The sequence below is a fragment of the Gorilla gorilla genome, chromosome X (assembly GCF_029281585.2).
Source record: "Gorilla gorilla gorilla isolate KB3781 chromosome X, NHGRI_mGorGor1-v2.1_pri, whole genome shotgun sequence".
Taxonomy (NCBI): Eukaryota; Metazoa; Chordata; class Mammalia; order Primates; family Hominidae; genus Gorilla; species Gorilla gorilla.
The window spans coordinates 19,648,691-19,665,669 of NC_073247.2; the positions used below are offsets into that span (position 1 = coordinate 19,648,691).

The following is a 16,979-nucleotide window of genomic DNA, read 5'->3' on the forward strand; positions in this document are numbered from 1 at the left end:
AGAAACTGAGTATATTATAACAGGCAGTACACCTGCCTGATCTTTGCCCTGGAGAGAGACATTATCTCTACAATACTGCAGAGTAAGCAAACAAATCTGCTGCATGCTCTAGACAGAGACACTATCTCATCTTCCAAACTGTAACGGACATAAACACCAAGATAGTCTGGAATAAAATGGCATTTTGTGCCACATTTGCAGGACATGCTGAAACACAGAAAACCCTTGGAGAGTTATTAATATTTCCCAATAAGAAGTCAGTAGATCTCCACTCATTTTCCTTTCCTTGCTCTTGCCATTTCTCTTGCCTGGAGTTTTCTCCTTGTCCCCTTCACAGATCCAAAGTCTTTACTTCAGTCTTCCTCAGGCTTTCACCATGGCAGGACAAGAGGATCTGGTGCAGCAGGAGATTCAGTAGGACTGGGCGAACTGGGAGTACATTGAGATAATCACCAGCAGCATCAAGAAAATTGCAGACTTTCTCAACTCGTTCAATATGTCTTGTTCAAGATTTGCAACACTAAGGGAGAAATTGACAGCCCTTAAACAGAGAATAGAGTACATTGAAGCATGGGTGACAAAAGGTGAGATGCTTACCTAGAACAGTGCCATGCTGCTGCTGGGAAGTTGCTTTACAAAACACAGGCCACGTGAGAAAGGCCCCAGCAGCCTTCTGCTCCTTCCTTTCTCCTTAAAGAGCAACAGGGCTTATTCTTGTTTTTCTTTTTCAAAAGTGTGGCCTTTGGGTTCTTCCATGTACATCTGAGGGTGTGATGTGGTATATGAGGAAAAGTCTAGAGGAACTCTTGGAAACAACATTAGGTATTTTACCTTTCCAGTAACATTTTGTAGAATTACTTGTCAATGTATTTGAGACATTCACAGCCAAAAGCCTGGGATTCTTTGTGAAGGTCCTCCCCACCCCTATCCTTCTTTCTCTCTCAGACTTTCCTTAAAGTTCTCATTGCCTCTGCACTGCTTCTGTGAACAGTCTTTGTCTCCTCCCCACCTTTGGTGGGAAGTGTGAGGCAGTCCTGGCCAAGACACTCATGCTCTGGCAATGTGGCTACCAGAGAATGTTGTTGCTAATCCACCGGTTTCCTGTTGATTTGGGGAGGTCAAGGCCAGGCTCCCACTTGGCTTAAAGGGACATTTTCAGACATTTCTTTCTGTCACTTGGGGTGTCTATGCCTCTCAAATTTCCCTAATAAACTCCTCAACTTGATCTGACTGCTGTGATTATGGTAGGGACAGGACCTAGAGATGGGTTCACTTACTCCACAGTAATGTAATGTATGGGATTATTATTCCAACAAAACTTTCAGATGTAGCTGTTTGATTCAAAGCCTAAGTGGCTTACCAGCCCAAGCCCCTATGTTTGGACTTTCAGCTGATTAGTTTATCCTAGGAATCATTTGGTCATTCAGCACATTTATCAAGTACTTACCATGTAGGCATGTTATACTCCAATAAAAGCTACATCATTGAATCAGAGAAAAAAGTCTTTGCTTCATTCAAAGCACAAATCCAATGTCCATTCCTTGAGGAGCCTTTGCAAACAGTGCAGTCATTATAAATCACTTCGCAGAGTTCCTACTTCCATTTGTAGTCTGTCTCATTAAAACAAGTCATTTTTTGACTTGTTCAATGTTTCTCCTACTTTTTAAAAACTTTAAATTGAGGGACTTATTGTAAGGAGTTGTAGTAGATGCTAGTTGTGTCCCATCTATAGCCCCTTAGCCTCATGAGTGGCTAGCTCATTACCTGAGGGCTCTATCTAGTGACTCGAATGTGCACCTGCAGGCCTGAAGAGCTAGGGAATTAAGTTCCACCCCCCAGCAGCCCTCAACCAATGGCAGATGGAAGCTGGTCTATCAATGCTCCAGCTCCTTTGTTCCTTGGGTAGGTGCATGCTCCTGACTCCTAGAGTTCCCATGGGGCATTAAGCTCCATTTATCCTCAGTGGAACCTGGCTTGATGACAGACCCTTTGGTGGGTGCCCTCCCTTTCCTGTCTTGTTTTCCCCCTCCCCACCCAGTGTTTTCTGAGAAGACCAGCTCCCCAAAAATCTAGTTGCACTAAATCATACAGCTTTTACTCACAATTACTGTCATATCAATTATGAGGCATCAAGTCCAATTCCATCATAAATATTTGAAAATCATCCTTATGTTCCCAAAGAATAAAATAATCATGCTATTACAGTTATAATATCACTGAAATAATGTTTGGAGCTAAATGAATCTATGTGTGAAGGCAACAAAAATATCAGCAGCCAAAGAGATGCATTTGGCCCCAGAATGTGTCTGAAATGCTACTTGGCATCTGAGAATGACTTAGAAGTGCCTTTCCAGCAGTCCAGCGTGGGATGAGATGTAACTAAAGGGGCTTTGAGAATACACAGAGGACACTCGAGTGCTACAGGGAAGGTGGCAAAGGTCAACTGCTTCTTTTTCGAGGACTTTACTTGCTCCCGCTCCATCCTGATATATACCCTGAGTTTTTGATGACATAACATTCTGATGGGGAACTGCCCCCAGCCCTATCATTGTGGCATGATTTGTGGCTTTTTTCTTCCTGGTAGTCAAAAGTGGATAGCTGGCTTCTTGAGTCACGAGTTGTGCTGTCATCCATGCTTGTAGTAGGAGTAACAGGGGCATGTTAACTGGTGTGCATAGATCCCCCTTGAGGTGTGAGAGGAGTCACGGTCCTGGGGGGATTTAGGATGGGGCCCCTTTCCTGAGGAGATCAGAGCAACCCCAAAAGGAAACACAGCATCACACATTTTAAAGGCACGATGACAAGGCAACAAAAACACCTGCCACCAGGATTCTGCGCAGGATCCTGTCATGCTTCCCCATCATGTCTGGATTGACACCAGGTTGCAAGACTGTTTCTATCATCAAATACAACGTAGAATCCATTCACTGAACAGGTCATGGAAGATAGCCCATGGATTCTTTCCCCACCATTGCCCTGAAACTCACAGGAATGCATGCCACCTGGCCACTGCAACCCGTCAAGAACGGGTTACAGGAGGGGGCCTTGGCAGAGAAGCCAACTGTTTCGCTCTGCTCTCTTACTAAATGCACTAAAGCCACTCTTGCTATAATTAGTCCCCAAAGAGAAACTAAAGTAATGGGAAAGTGGAAGCTTCCTTGCTAAGACCCTAGGGATCTCTACTGAACTCCAGTGTTACTGAACTCTAGAAAGGATACGACTCACCTTGCTCTTTCAAAGGCAATTGTGTCTGACATATCATCTAGGAATTGTTTCTTTGATGTCTCATGTGTCCTTTACCCTGTTGCATCTGCAAAATGCATGCACACACTTTATCCAGGAAAAGACAGTTTTGAGGGATTTTTTTTTATCCTGGAAGTATTGACCTTTTTCAAGTTCACTTACAAAAATTAAGCAACTTAGTGTCAGATTATCTAGAAAGACATAGAAAGCAGAAGGAAAATAAATCAGTGGACCTAAAATACTATTACTATTACAGTAAGGAATGTGAAATTTTAAAATAGGTAAATTCAAATGTGACCCATAAATCAGGGTCCTCAGTGTACAAAACCAAAACGCTTCACACTGTGAATACTGGTCCAGGACAGGCGCACTCAGAGAGATTTGGGAAGAGTGAAGATGCCCAGGATGTAGGAAAGCTACAAAGAAAGAGACCATTCTGGGCATGAAGCTAGCTGGAGAAAATGATCACTGCATTTAACAGAATGTGGGCGTACTCTGCAAATAGGTACTATATTAAGGAATTTCATAGGCAAAGGGTAATTAAATATCAGCTTGAGTCTTATATCTGAGCTCAATCAAGAGGGAAAAAAGGTTCCACAATCTCAGAACAGGATTCTCCTGAGTGGGAAACACACCCCCTCTGAAGGAAAAATGTTCCCTGCTGCCAGCACCACCCCCGGGTAGCAGAACTATCTGAGTTTGAGGTCTGGAAGTCCTCATCTCCAGCAGAGAGCCACTATATGATGGCCCTGCCCTGGCCCTCAGGCCTCCTAGGTGCGCGGGAGTGTGTGGGAGAGGATGGCTGGGGAGAGCCTGGTGGGCCCCATGCAAACCACTCAAAGTCTCCTGGGTGCCAGGAAGAAAGCTTTCTCTCAGCTCCGTCTTGTACATGGTAATGTTAACAGCCGCTATTATGCTTTCAGGGTAGCCCAATTCATGCATGTACCCAACCCACCCCCATTTTTCTCCTTCACTCTAAAACTGGCACTGATGAGCTACTATTTGACTGAGTGGTGTAGCAGAGTTCCCAGCCAACTGCTTCAACCATCCCATCCACTTGGGTCTCTGTGGTTGCTGCTGGCTGATGTTCCCCAAGGCTATTTCTTCTTCTTTCTGGGGCCACAGGTGGACTATGTTTCCTAGTCTCTCTTGCAGTCTCTGTGGCTATGTCAAAAGAACAATAGTACAAGAGAAAGGTCAGTGTGGAAGAGAAAGTACCAGTGGATGGTTAAATGTTTGCTATTCTGAGCTTTACTGGCACCACAAGGAAAGAGTGTTCTTTGGATGAAAATTCTAGGAGACACAAGAGGGCTAAGCTTCACACAAGCTCACGTCTAATTCCAGTCCTGCCCCTGGCCACTCAAAGGACATTGGGCATGTCATGCTTTCTCATCAGAAACATGAGGGAATTACATTGGATGGGCTCCGAGTTTTATCCCAACATCAAAATGCCATGATGTGTCTGTGGCTTGGTTATTCCTCCTAGCCACTAGCACACGGTTGCTATTTACTCTCCTGATAATTCAACTTCAATTTGATTTTGCAGGACACTTTCACACTTCCACATCTTTTCCAAGGTGCTTCCGTATACATTGCCTTACATCCCATCCAACAGCTCTGTAAAATAAGAAACAGAGGAGGCTGGCACCCCATTAGAGATGGGGAAGCTGATGTGGTAAAATCACCAGCCTATCCAGAATTATCAAATACTAGAGGCAGAGCTGCAGTCAGAACTCCACTCTCCTGACTACTGGTTTTCTTCTCATTCTTGTTCACTATGTCACATTCAGTTCCTGCAAAAAAATTGGTCACTAATGTTGCTTTATTAAATTAGTTCTTAAGCATTAACTATCGGGGGCATTGCAATTTATTCTATTCTCACTGTAAACATGTAAAATGATGCAAATGAAAAAAAAGACAGACTCCCAAAAATATGTTCCTAAAAACTTTCTGAGGAACATAATTTTCATCATTGAGGCAAAGCTGCATTGACACGTATTATTCCTAGAAGAGCTGGAGATGATGAGAGGTTGGGGTTCACATTAAACATATGTGTAATATAGGTCCCAACCCAAAGTGCCTTTTTTTTTCTGCAAAAGAACTCAGGTCTTCATTTGGGAACATCAAAATACACATATGTGAGTCATCTCTCACATATTTCCAATCCAGTGGGCACGCTATTGGGTTATGCAAGGCATGCAGTACGTTTCTACAGTAAATTGCAAACCAAGAACTTTGACTGATGTCTTCTTTTTAACCAGTTGTTAAGAAAATTTCTCTGTGCACCCATTAGGAAAGCTATAATAAAAAAGACAGTAATAAACGTTGGTGAGGATGTGGAGAAATTGGGACCCTAATAGATTGCTGCTGGTGGGAATGTAAAATGGTGCAGCTGCTTTGGAAAAAGTCTGGCAGTTCCTCAAAAAGTTAAACACATAGTTACCATGGAACCCAAGTATGCCACTCCTAGGTATACACCCAGGAGAAATGAAAGCATATGTACCCACAAAAACCTGTACACAAATGTTCATAGCAGCATTATTCATAATAGCCAAGAAGTGGAAACAGCCCAAATGTCCATGAACTGATGAATGAATAAACAAAATATGGTCTAGCATACAGTAGAATATTATTTGTTAATAAAAAGAAGTGACATTCTGATCCATGCCACAACCTGGGAGAACCTTGAAAACATGATGCTCAGTGAAAGAACCAGACACAGAAGACCACATATTGTATGATTCCATTTCAAGGAGAGGCCCAGAATAAGTAAATTCAGAGACAGAAAATAGATTAGTTGGGTTGGGAGAAGGGAGTAATGAGGGGTCATGGCTAATGAGTATGAGGTTTCTTTTTGGGGTGAGGAAGATATTCTGGAATTAGATTATTATAATGGTTGTGCATCTCTGTAAATAATGAATGTCAAATGCTTAGCACAATACCTAGCACATGCTTGGCATTATAAGGGATAATACAATAGTAACTTTATTACAACAATAATACAGTAATAATATTATTTTTAAAATTTTATTATAGTTACAGCTGTGAATAATCTCATGACCTCCAAGCATGAACAAAACCTCTTTTCCTGGTTTCCTTTCACTCAAATCAACCAAGTAGGGCCCATAGTTTCCATAGGCCAAATGTGACCCCATGCCTGTTTTTATAGATGAAGTTTTATTGGCACTCATTCATGCCCACTGGCTACTACTGCTTATGGCTGCTCCAGTGCCACAAAGGCATCACTGGATAGTTTCAACAAAGACAAATGCTTGAGGTGATGGATATCCTATAACTCTGATATGATTATGACACTGTGTATACTTGTATCAAAATATCACATGAACCTCAAGAATATATACAATTCATATTTATCCATAATAATTAAATATAAAATATTTTTAAGCCTAAATACTATCTGAACCTATGCAGAGTCATTTTGCTGATCACTCTGTTCTGTGATATTCAGAATATTGTCATTTTTATCCTGAGAGAGCACATATTACAATCCTTTGAGAGAAGCCAAGAAACAAACACATTAGCTGAGGCAGGGTGCAGCGAGCACTCCCTGGGACTCGCAGGGCTGGGCTTTGCTCCTTCTCCTCTGTGCCCCTGCCCTTCCCCAGACACCATTGACACATATGTGCCCACTAGGCCTGATAAAAGCACAGGTCAATCAAGGAAACCTCCGTGTAGGCTAACAGCGCTATTGAGGCTTTACTCTCCTAACTCATGTGGACAGTTAGGGTTTAAAAAAACAATATTGTTGGGGGAATATGATCTGTCCTAGAATGCTAGCCATGGCTATTTGATGTCAACCCGCATTCCAACTCCTACTGCTCCAAAAACGAAGTCAGTGTTCCATCAGTCCACATGAGTCTTTGCCCATCGCCCCCAGCGCCCGTGTCAGAAGCTGTTTTCAAAAGTGATTTTCATGTGTCCCATGTCAGGGTTGTCACCTACCACCACAGAATATGTTTCACTCTACTAACATACTGTGGGAATTGATGCCTGTGTTTTTTAAGTTGATTAGGGTTTTTTTCTTTCTTTCTTTCTTTCCTTCCTTCTTTCTTTGAAGAAGAAGGAGGACGACAAAAGAAAGAAAAAAGAAGAGAAAAGGAACAGCGAAAAGGGAGGGAAGCAGGAATGGAGAAAGGAGAGAATCAGCAAGATTATTTCTTCACACACGTCTCCCACTCCCTCATGGGGCTCCCACCGCCTGTCCAGTGAGCTGTGTGCCACACTGCGTGGAAGAGAGGAGCATCGAGACAACTGCATGTAAACTTTCTTAAAGGAAAGAAGAGCAGACGCAGAGGAAGAGAAGCTTTTTTGCCTTTTCCAAAGAACCAGACAATAAATCCAGATCGGCACATCAAAATCAAAGATGACTGCAGCTTCAAAGCTTCCCGGGAAGATCAAAGGCGAAGCGTGAAGAAGGCAGGCAGGATCTTTGAGGATAGGAGGAGGCCTTCTCGGCCCTTGTGGAGCTCTGTTTCAACAAACCAGAATCTCCCATAAGTCAGCTCCCACGTTTAAAATCAGCTCCGAGCCTTGCACAGGGAGCTTTAGGGAAAGCTTCTTCACGGAAACAAAAATGAGGCGTTTTAGCAATAACACAGAAATCAAACTCTCCTGGCAGAAAGCTTCCAGGCAAACTCCTTGCCCTAACTCCCTAAAAAGATTGTCTTGCCATACCTCACTTTTTTGCTGCAACCTCCCCAAGTGCTGGAAAAAAGAACAAGTATTAGCCCCACGTAGCTTCAATTCTTAGAATTTGATTACTGATTTCTGTATAATTGGTCAGAAATTGCCTCTACCTCTCTCTGCTGCTGTTATAAAATATTTCTTCCTTTAACTCATGTTTGCCAGAACACTTGTGCTGTGTAATCGCAGAGATAGTCCTATAATATCCGAGTGTGGCAGTGAATTGGATTCCACATAATTAGTTGAACATAATTGAGCAATAATGTGTAGTTATGGAGGAAATTTACTGGACCTCGCACAAAGGAAAATTTCGAGAGCAGTGGCGTGTTGTTCCCGAAGTAATTGTGCAAAGCGTCACCTACAGTACTGACTCTGTCTTTTCTGCTCCGGAAACATCATTAACACGCCTACCTCTACAGCAACATTCTCTACGCTGTCCTTCTCTTTCTGCAGAGTGGCCGATTTCAGAGTGGTCGTAAGGGAACAAATCAGTAACTCTCAAGATCACAGGATGTCTTTGGCACCTAATATATAGGTGTCCAATAAAAAGCTATTTTCAAAATTATTCATTAAAAAACTCACTGAAGCTGTTCTTTCATAGAGAAAACACAAGACACACATATTTCTAATATCATTATCTCCTTATCTGGATTTTTCCCGTATGTAAAATAGCTGTTTTCCACTGCTTTAGGGACTGTACAACTACATGCTCTTAAAAATAGCTCCAGATAGTTGAGCAGCACTTTCCAGCTGAATAGAAAACATCATTAGTAAAACCTAGGTCCAAATTCTGATGCCTATAAATGTTTTTCCAGCATTTCCCACACCTTGATTCCTGCAGAATCCACAAGCCTAAGGCAACAGATGCACACACATGCATGTGCACAAACACACATGCTGTAAATACAAAAAGCCAAAACCACCTTATAAAGTGTTTGCACTTATTAATATATTGAATCTTGTCAAATCACATCAAGCCTTCCATTTCTTCCACACCTAAATGCCACCTACATCTATCTTTTACCCTATTTGAAAAGACTGTGGAAAAAAAATCCGCAAATCTATAAATAAGCAAATACGGCTATATATAAGTGTTTCTTATTTTATTTATTCATTGTGTACTGATACATTCAAGCTAATTCTATTCAGCACACCCAAGATGCCTAAAGCATTAACTTTTTCTGAAAGGCTAAGCTGCCCCTAAACGTTTGATCCTGATGTTTGTTCCCCTGAAACAGGTTAATGAGTATTGTAAAAAAAAAACCCAAAAACTGGCTGATTTTTAATGCAACCAGCTTCACAAAAACAGATGGCGTATGACCTGCCTAATTAGATAACACAGATAGAATCTCATTCCCTGAACAAAGCTGCCTCTTGAGTAAGCCTGCTACATATCACGTATCCCAGCCATAAAAATGAGTCTGTCAAGTGGGTTTTTCCCCCTGAATATCATCAATCATGTTATTTCTGGTTTCTTCTCTTGTCCCTCACCTGCCTCCAGGCTCTATCTTCCTGTTTTGATCTACATTGACAAATTTGAGAAAAGATGGGCAAATGCCAAAGTTTGGCACTAACTCTTAACATTAAAATAGCTGAAAATTTGAAAACTTTCCCAAATGAACGTTTTTTTCACTGCCAAGAAAGTCCATGGGGATATATTTGTTCTCCATACTGTAGTCTTGTGTGGCTAAGAGGATGGGTTTTGAATGACCACACCAAGATATCAAATCAACTCTTTAGTTCATCCCATCTCTCTGCATAAAAACACACACAAAGAGTTGTCCTAGGCCATCAATCCCCCCATCAGGGAGGGATCCAGCCATACCTGCTTATTCTCCAAGATTATCTTATGGATAATTATTGGGCTGTGTCACCAAACCCACCCCCACCAAAAACACGCACATGTGCACACACACACACACACACACACACATCTAATTTTCTGAAACAAGAAGGCCTAAACCAATGATGAGAAGAAGAAACATTTGTCAGTAGCAGTTTTATAGACTACAGTCTTTGGTTCCTTTCATGTCTTTTTGGAAATAGCTAGAAATGAAGGTGGTGGGGGAGTCTATTTCTGGGCCACTAACACCTTCAATCCTGAATCTTTCATGACACAAAGAGAAACATTGAAAATATAGCTGCAGCAAGGATTTAATGGAATTCCTGGGTGAGGGAGTCAGGATATAGGTGTGTGGGTTTATTTTTCCAGTTTTAATATGGAAGAAAGGGAATGGCTTGTTTCCTCCATTGCTTAACATTGATGAATCCTTCTGTCTCCAAATTAGTTTCCCTATTGAGACTGAGAGCACATGGAAGGGCTACAACTTGTTTTCATCCTTTTTATCCCCGACTCTCGGGAGAGTGCTAAGCAGAGGGGGTGCTTCATGATTGCTTCTTTCTATAAGTGTGGTGTTTACGGATGCCTTGGGACCCGACATGGCTTCACCGTGCATCCTTTTTTCACACACACACACACTGAGATCACCACTGCCCTCCTCCAGCTGCTGCTCTCAGTTACACAAACACTGAGATCCCTGCCTTCCTCCAGCTGCTGCTCTTATTTACACAAACATCGAGGTCACCGCCCTCCTCTAGCTATTGTTCCCGGGGCCATACAATCATCCACGTTCAGGGTTTAATTTTACTAGGTGATAAAAATGGATTGCAATGCCTGTCTGGGGATGCTGTTTGACCCATTTTATCAAGTCTCTGTGACTGTGTTCATTAAATTCATGCATGATCACCGTTCAGTAATGTTCCAGTAAGATCTGGGGAGGGAGCCGCCACAGCAGTGTCACAGTTTCCAAAGGTCCCCCCATCTCCACAGAAACACAGACAGAACGAGCAGTTAGTAAAACCACACATGCAGCAGATTCAAAGCAAAATCAGGTGAAGAGCAACCTGCAAGCCTTGCGGGATCAGTGTCTGTGTGGGAGGAAGCAGGGGAAACATCAGGGATTCTGGCAGACCCGAAAACAGAAGAACCTGGAAACAGCCAATAGGCTCGTGCTGGAAAGCATAGTGGGCCCATGTGAGAATAGCAGTGGAAATCGAGAGGAGTCTCATTGAACTCAACAGACATCCCCGCCAGTCTGAAGGGGCAGGGGGAGCTCTCTGGCCCCCACACGCCTTTGGAGCTGACACCGGGTTCCCTTCTAGACAGGGCCCTCACACTGCAAGTAGAATCCAAGCTAAGCAGGGCAGGGACAAGAGAAACAAAGGGAAGAGAATCTCCAGCAGACTCATAATCTTGTAAAATCTACATGAAAACAACACAACAGTGAGGTCAGTAAGATTAAAATGCTACTCAACACAACTACTTCTAATGCTTCAGGAAAACTAACTTAATGTGAAAATGAACAATGGAAAAGGATCATGCTTGAATCTCACTCAAATTTATTATAAGAAATGAAAGAAGAAAGAGCAGAGTAACATCTCCACAGACAAGAAAAGCATGCCAGAAAATACATTTTTATAAATCACTTGAAAACTGTAATTTTCTGTTTCGAAGAGAGCTAAAAAATACTCATAGAAATGACATACAACATTAAAATACAACACAAATCAGAAACTGAAATACTCAGAAATCACAACGCAGAATTCAAGACAATGAGAAATAAGAAAAATAATCTCAGAAATAAAGAGTAAACTAGAAAAAATATGAGAGAGAATACATTAAAAATAACAAGAAAAATAAAAGGTACAAAAAGGAAGAAAATTTAAAATTAAAAAAAGTCGAAGATACAAAAAGTATTTGAAAGAAAGCGACAAGTATTTAAATGAGCAAAGAACATTGAACGTGTTGACAATAGAAATCCCTGAAAGAAAACCCAACCAGGGCAACAAGTACCAAAAATATAATTCAAGAAAATTTTGCAAAATAGGGATTTGAAATGACATATGGAAAGAGCAACTAACATCCCTGAGACCACTGACCCAGAAAACTGACATGAAGATGTTATCTACTAACATATCTGAACTTTAAAGGAAAAGAATCCTGTGGGTTTACAGGCAAAAATAGCAAGTGACACATAACTTAAATAAATTTGCATCATTATCAGACTTGAACAGCGAGGCTTTTTTTCCAGTAGAAAATGGAGTAATATATTTAAGACAGGGTCCCCAACCCCTGCACAGTGGACCAGTACTGGTCCGTGGCCTGTTAGGAACCAGGCCACACAGCAGAAGATGAGCGACAAGCGAGCCAGCATTACCGCCTGAGCTCTGCCCTCTGTCAGATCAGCGGCGGCATTAGATTCTCACAGGAGGACGAACCCTGGTGTGAACTGTGCATGCGAGGGATCTAGGTTGCACGTTCCCTGTGAGACTCTAATGCCTGATTATGTGAAGTGGAACAGTTTCATTCAGAAACCATCCCTCCCGCCCCACCCCATTCATGGAAAAATTGTCTTCTACAAAATCAGTCCCTGGTGTCAAAATGGTTGGGGACCGCTGATTTAAGATACCCAAGGAAGGAACCCGTGTCCGAGTTCTTTATATTGAGCGAAATTGGCCTTCAAGCACAAAGAGCACAAACTTAAAGATGTAAGAAGCCAGGGAGTGTTTTTCCCAAGAGCCCTTCCGAAGGCGTCTGCCAGACAACGAGTTACAGAAAACCAGAATGATTGACTAGAGAGACACAGACCTAAGGCTGGTGTTGAGCATTAAATATATGACTTGCACACAAAAACTAACCGGGAGTTAAAAGGAAGAGAGCATAACATGCAATGGCTATACACTCAGACCATGTGAAAAACAGCACAACCATGAAAAATGGGGAAAGATTGAAGACAACAGAGTTAAAAATTTTTCTGAACTGTTTTTGGTAACCATTTTGGTGGTGATGGTAGCATTTGTATCATTATTTTGAGACAGTTATGTGTGTGGTGCAAGATAAAACAAATGAGTAATTATGCAATATTTTAATCCTAGCCTTCCCAGTGTTCTGGAGAATGCGGATCATTGGTGTTGGAAAGGGAGATTAAAATTTCACATAGAGACATGTATTACTGTAAACTCATAAACTACATTGCCTTAAAAAAATTTCCAGCTCTTAGGCCGGGCGTGGTGGCTCACGCCTGTAATCCTAGCACTCTGGGAGGCTGAGGCAGGCAGATCACGAGGTCAGGAGATCAAGACCATCCTGGCTAACATGGTGAAATCCTGTCTCTACTAAAAATACAAAAAAAAATTAGCTGGGTGTGGTGGCGGATGCCTGTAGTCCCAGCTACTCGGGAGGCTGAGGCAGGAGAATGGCGTCAACCCGGGAGGCGGAGCTTGCAGTGAGCCGAGATCAGGCCACTGCACTCCAGCCTGGATGACAGAGCAAGACTCCATCTCAAAGAAAAAAAAAAAAAATTTCCAGCTCTTTCCCCCACAATTTCCTGGAAACAATGGCTACCCAATGGCAATGAACATCCCTAGCACCAAGATTATGTTCTTGAAATATCATTTCCCAGTGAAATACCCCAATGAATTTTGGAGAAATGGTCAGTTTCTAGCCTGGAGCTAGAATATGTACAAGATAACATCAAAGATCTTATAGAAGATATCAAGAAAACCATCAATGACTACTCTGTGTCAAAAGGACTCAAAATCCAATAGGAAGAGACTGTCACTGACCATGATGGGACAAACTGAAGTTCAATAATGATAAGAACTGCAATGGATTGAAACGTATTTATTTAAAACCAGGAGTTTGTGATTAAATTTTTAAAAATTAATTGGTCCCTTTCTGAGGATTATAAGAAATCAATCCATTATCTTGAAGACTAGTAAATAAAACTAAAGAATTAAGCTTCTATCCTGCCTTTCCCACAGGAATTGCATCACTGGGCAACACAGAGTAGATGAGAAGTGACGCCTAGTAACATTATTGCAGCTAATAAATGCGAACAACATGATAGAGTCAGAATATCACCATTTTGCAACTTCCAGTGAATTAACAGATCTAGGCAGCTGCTAACATCACAAAACGAGTGCAACTCAGTTACCATTATGGCTCCTGAGGAGAGAGCTCAACACTGCCTCATGTTGCCAACAAATTGACTCTAAATCTGGTCAAGCCTCTACACCTAGCTGCGGGAAATACAGAGAACACAGGAGAATATTCAGCTGCACCATAAGTAAGCAATCACAAATGTCCAAACTTTGAGAAACTCGACAGGTCCAATGCCCTAGCTTTTTCAACAGGTAAATTGTAAAGAACAATACAGCAGCATAAAGGAATGGAGGAGAGCACTGTACATTAAAAGCCTTTAAAAGATCCAACTATACAAGTTGGCAGAACCTATAGTGTCTAGGGATACATATCTTAGAGAAAGAACTACACAGAAATGCAAGAAAACAATTGCTATAAAAGTTAACATAGTGGGTACACAGCAAGATAGAAGGGATATGACCAGGACAGGGCACATGAATGGGGCTTCTACAGTGTCTGCCAATGTTCTTTCTTATGACCGGGGTGATATTTACAAGGGTGCTTGCCACAGAATCATAAATTAACGTATGCACATTTGTGTCGTTTTCCTTTTTTTTTTTTTTTTTTTTTTTTTTTTTGAGACAGGGTCATCCCGTGTTGCCCAGGCTGTAGTTCAGTGGCGTGATCATAGCTCACTGCAGCCTTCACCTCCTGGGCTCAAGTGATACTCTCAGCCTCTCAAGTAGATGAAACTACAGGTACATGCCACTATGCCCCAGCTAATTATTTTATTCCTATTTTTAAGAGGCAGGGTTTCACTGTGTTACCCAGCTGGTCTCAAACTACTGGCCTCAGGTAATCCTCAGCCTCCCAAAGTGTTGAGATTACAGGCTCAAGCCACCACACTCAGCCAGTTTTGTATAGTTTTCTGTTCCTTTGTTTTATTTTACAGTGAAAAGCTTAGTTAAAAAGGTAGAAAATTAATAATGCCTCAAGTTATCAAAGAATAGGGACAATCATATAAAGGAAAGAATCCAACAGGATAGCTGAAGCTCTGGAGAGAGGACAGCATGGAGCTCCTAACTGCAGGAGTCAGGGCCAGGGACTCCAGGGATCTGAGTACGGCTGTGCTATTAAAGAGCTCGGAAGGCCCAAGTCCTGAGCCAGGTATGCTGGACTAAGAGGGAACACCTGGCATCGGCAGGAGACGTCGTTAAGGAAAGCACCACGATTCAGCTCCACAGGGGTGGATCCCAAGACACAAACCACCAGTCACAGACAGGCAGGCTGAAGAAAGAGAACTCAGCAGAAAAGTCCCAACTATCTGGCTCCGCCTCATCCATCACCAGACACCAGCAGTATCTACGAGATAAAGATAGGCTGCAAGAAGAAAAACACTTTAAAAAAGGAAATGACAGCGGCCGGGCGCAGTGGCTCATGCCTGTAATCCCAGCACTTTGGGAGGCTAAGGCGAGCGGATCATGAGGTCAAGAGATTGAGACCATCCTGGCCAACATGGTGAAACTCTGTCTCTACTAAAAATACAAAGGATGAGTTCATGTCCTTTGCAGGGACATGGATGAAGCTGGAAACCATCATTCTCAGCAAACTATCACAAGAACAGAAAACCAAACACCACATGTTCTCACTCATAAGTGGGAGTTGTACAAGGAGAACACATGGACATAGGGAGGGGAACATCACACACCGCGGCCTGTTGGGAGGCGGGGGGCTAGGGGAGGGATAACATTAGGAGAAATACCTAATGTAGGTGATGGGTTGATGGGTGCCGCAAACCACCATGGCACGTGTATACCTATGTAGCAAAACTGCACGTTCTGCACATGTACCACAGAACTCAAAGTAAAGTTAAAAAAAAAAAATTAGCACGCACCTGTAGTCCCAGCTACTCGGGAGGCTGAGGCAGGAGAATCACTTTAACCCGGGAGGCAGAGGTTGCAGTGAGCCGAAATGGCACCACTGCCTCCAGCCTGGGCAACAGAGCGAGACTCCGTCTCAAAAAAAAAAAAAAAAAAAAACTGAAAGGGCACTTTGGAAAATAAGGGATTTTTTAAAAGAACGATAATAATTTTTCCCTGAAATACATGTTTCTGAAAACTTTTCCAGAGGGACCCAAGATGAACATTATTTTCTGGACCCATTCTAAAACATTTTCACTTTCTTCTTCCCAATTCAGATGATGTGCCTTATGCATCACCTTGGATCCTCTTGGCCTCTCTGTCCCTGAGGAAGTCACTCCTGGTGAGTAGTGGATCCATAAGTATGAAGGCTTTACCTGTGGCTGACAGAGTGGAGACATGGGTGGGAGATAGTGTTCTGAGGAGGCACAGTGATATTTATAAGGACAAAGTGAAGGATGCCGTTGGAAGTTTTGCAAAAAAATATATAGGCTCAGGGTAGTTAACCACCAATTTATGACACTCATCTCCAGCAACCATAGGGCAAGCAGATGGTGCTAAAAAGAAGATCCAGGTTTTCATTTAACAGGTAGCAGAGCTGCAAAAAAGACTGAACATGCAGTCTGACTTCTAAGTCAAAGCCAGAGCTCTGCTGAAGAAAGGATGGGACTCTGAGACACAGGAGGGGATTTTTACCTGGACCAGCCTAAGAATGGTAAGCCCCCTCCATCCCCCCAAGCACTCTGAGCACCCAGAAGCAGCTCCACTCCTCTGTGGCCAGAATAGACCTGCATCTCCTTGTTTGGAGACCTCAAAATGGCTACACCTGAAGTGGCTGTCTTATCAGATGATACCATTCCTCTTTATATTGGCAGGTCACCAAAACCTCTGCAGAGTCCTCCAAGGCTCCCTCCACCTGGGCCCCCACGCAGTCATCTGTGTGTTGGGGAGAGGCTGGGCAGCACGAGTCAGGGCTGCTCCTCAAAGTCACCAAGGTGGAGAGTCACCAAGAAGGAGAGTCACCAAGGTCACTCTACCTCTATGCATACCTCTTCTCCCCTTCCTGGAGCCCTAGCCAATATTGTCTAGGTTTTAGGATAGCTGTCTCTCCTCAACCCCCAAATATTCCCACATTTTCCCTCTAGAATGACTCCTCTATTCTCCCTAGCATCTTAGGCTCCTAGAAACCA

General features: G+C 42.6%; 1 pseudogene; it reads left to right on the top strand.

Annotated features, from left to right (window-relative positions):
- The first annotated feature begins 376 nt into the window (after positions 1-376).
- On the top strand, positions 377-601 carry LOC101139223 (protein BRICK1-like; annotated as a pseudogene).
- Positions 602-16,979: the final 16,378 nt, after the last annotated feature.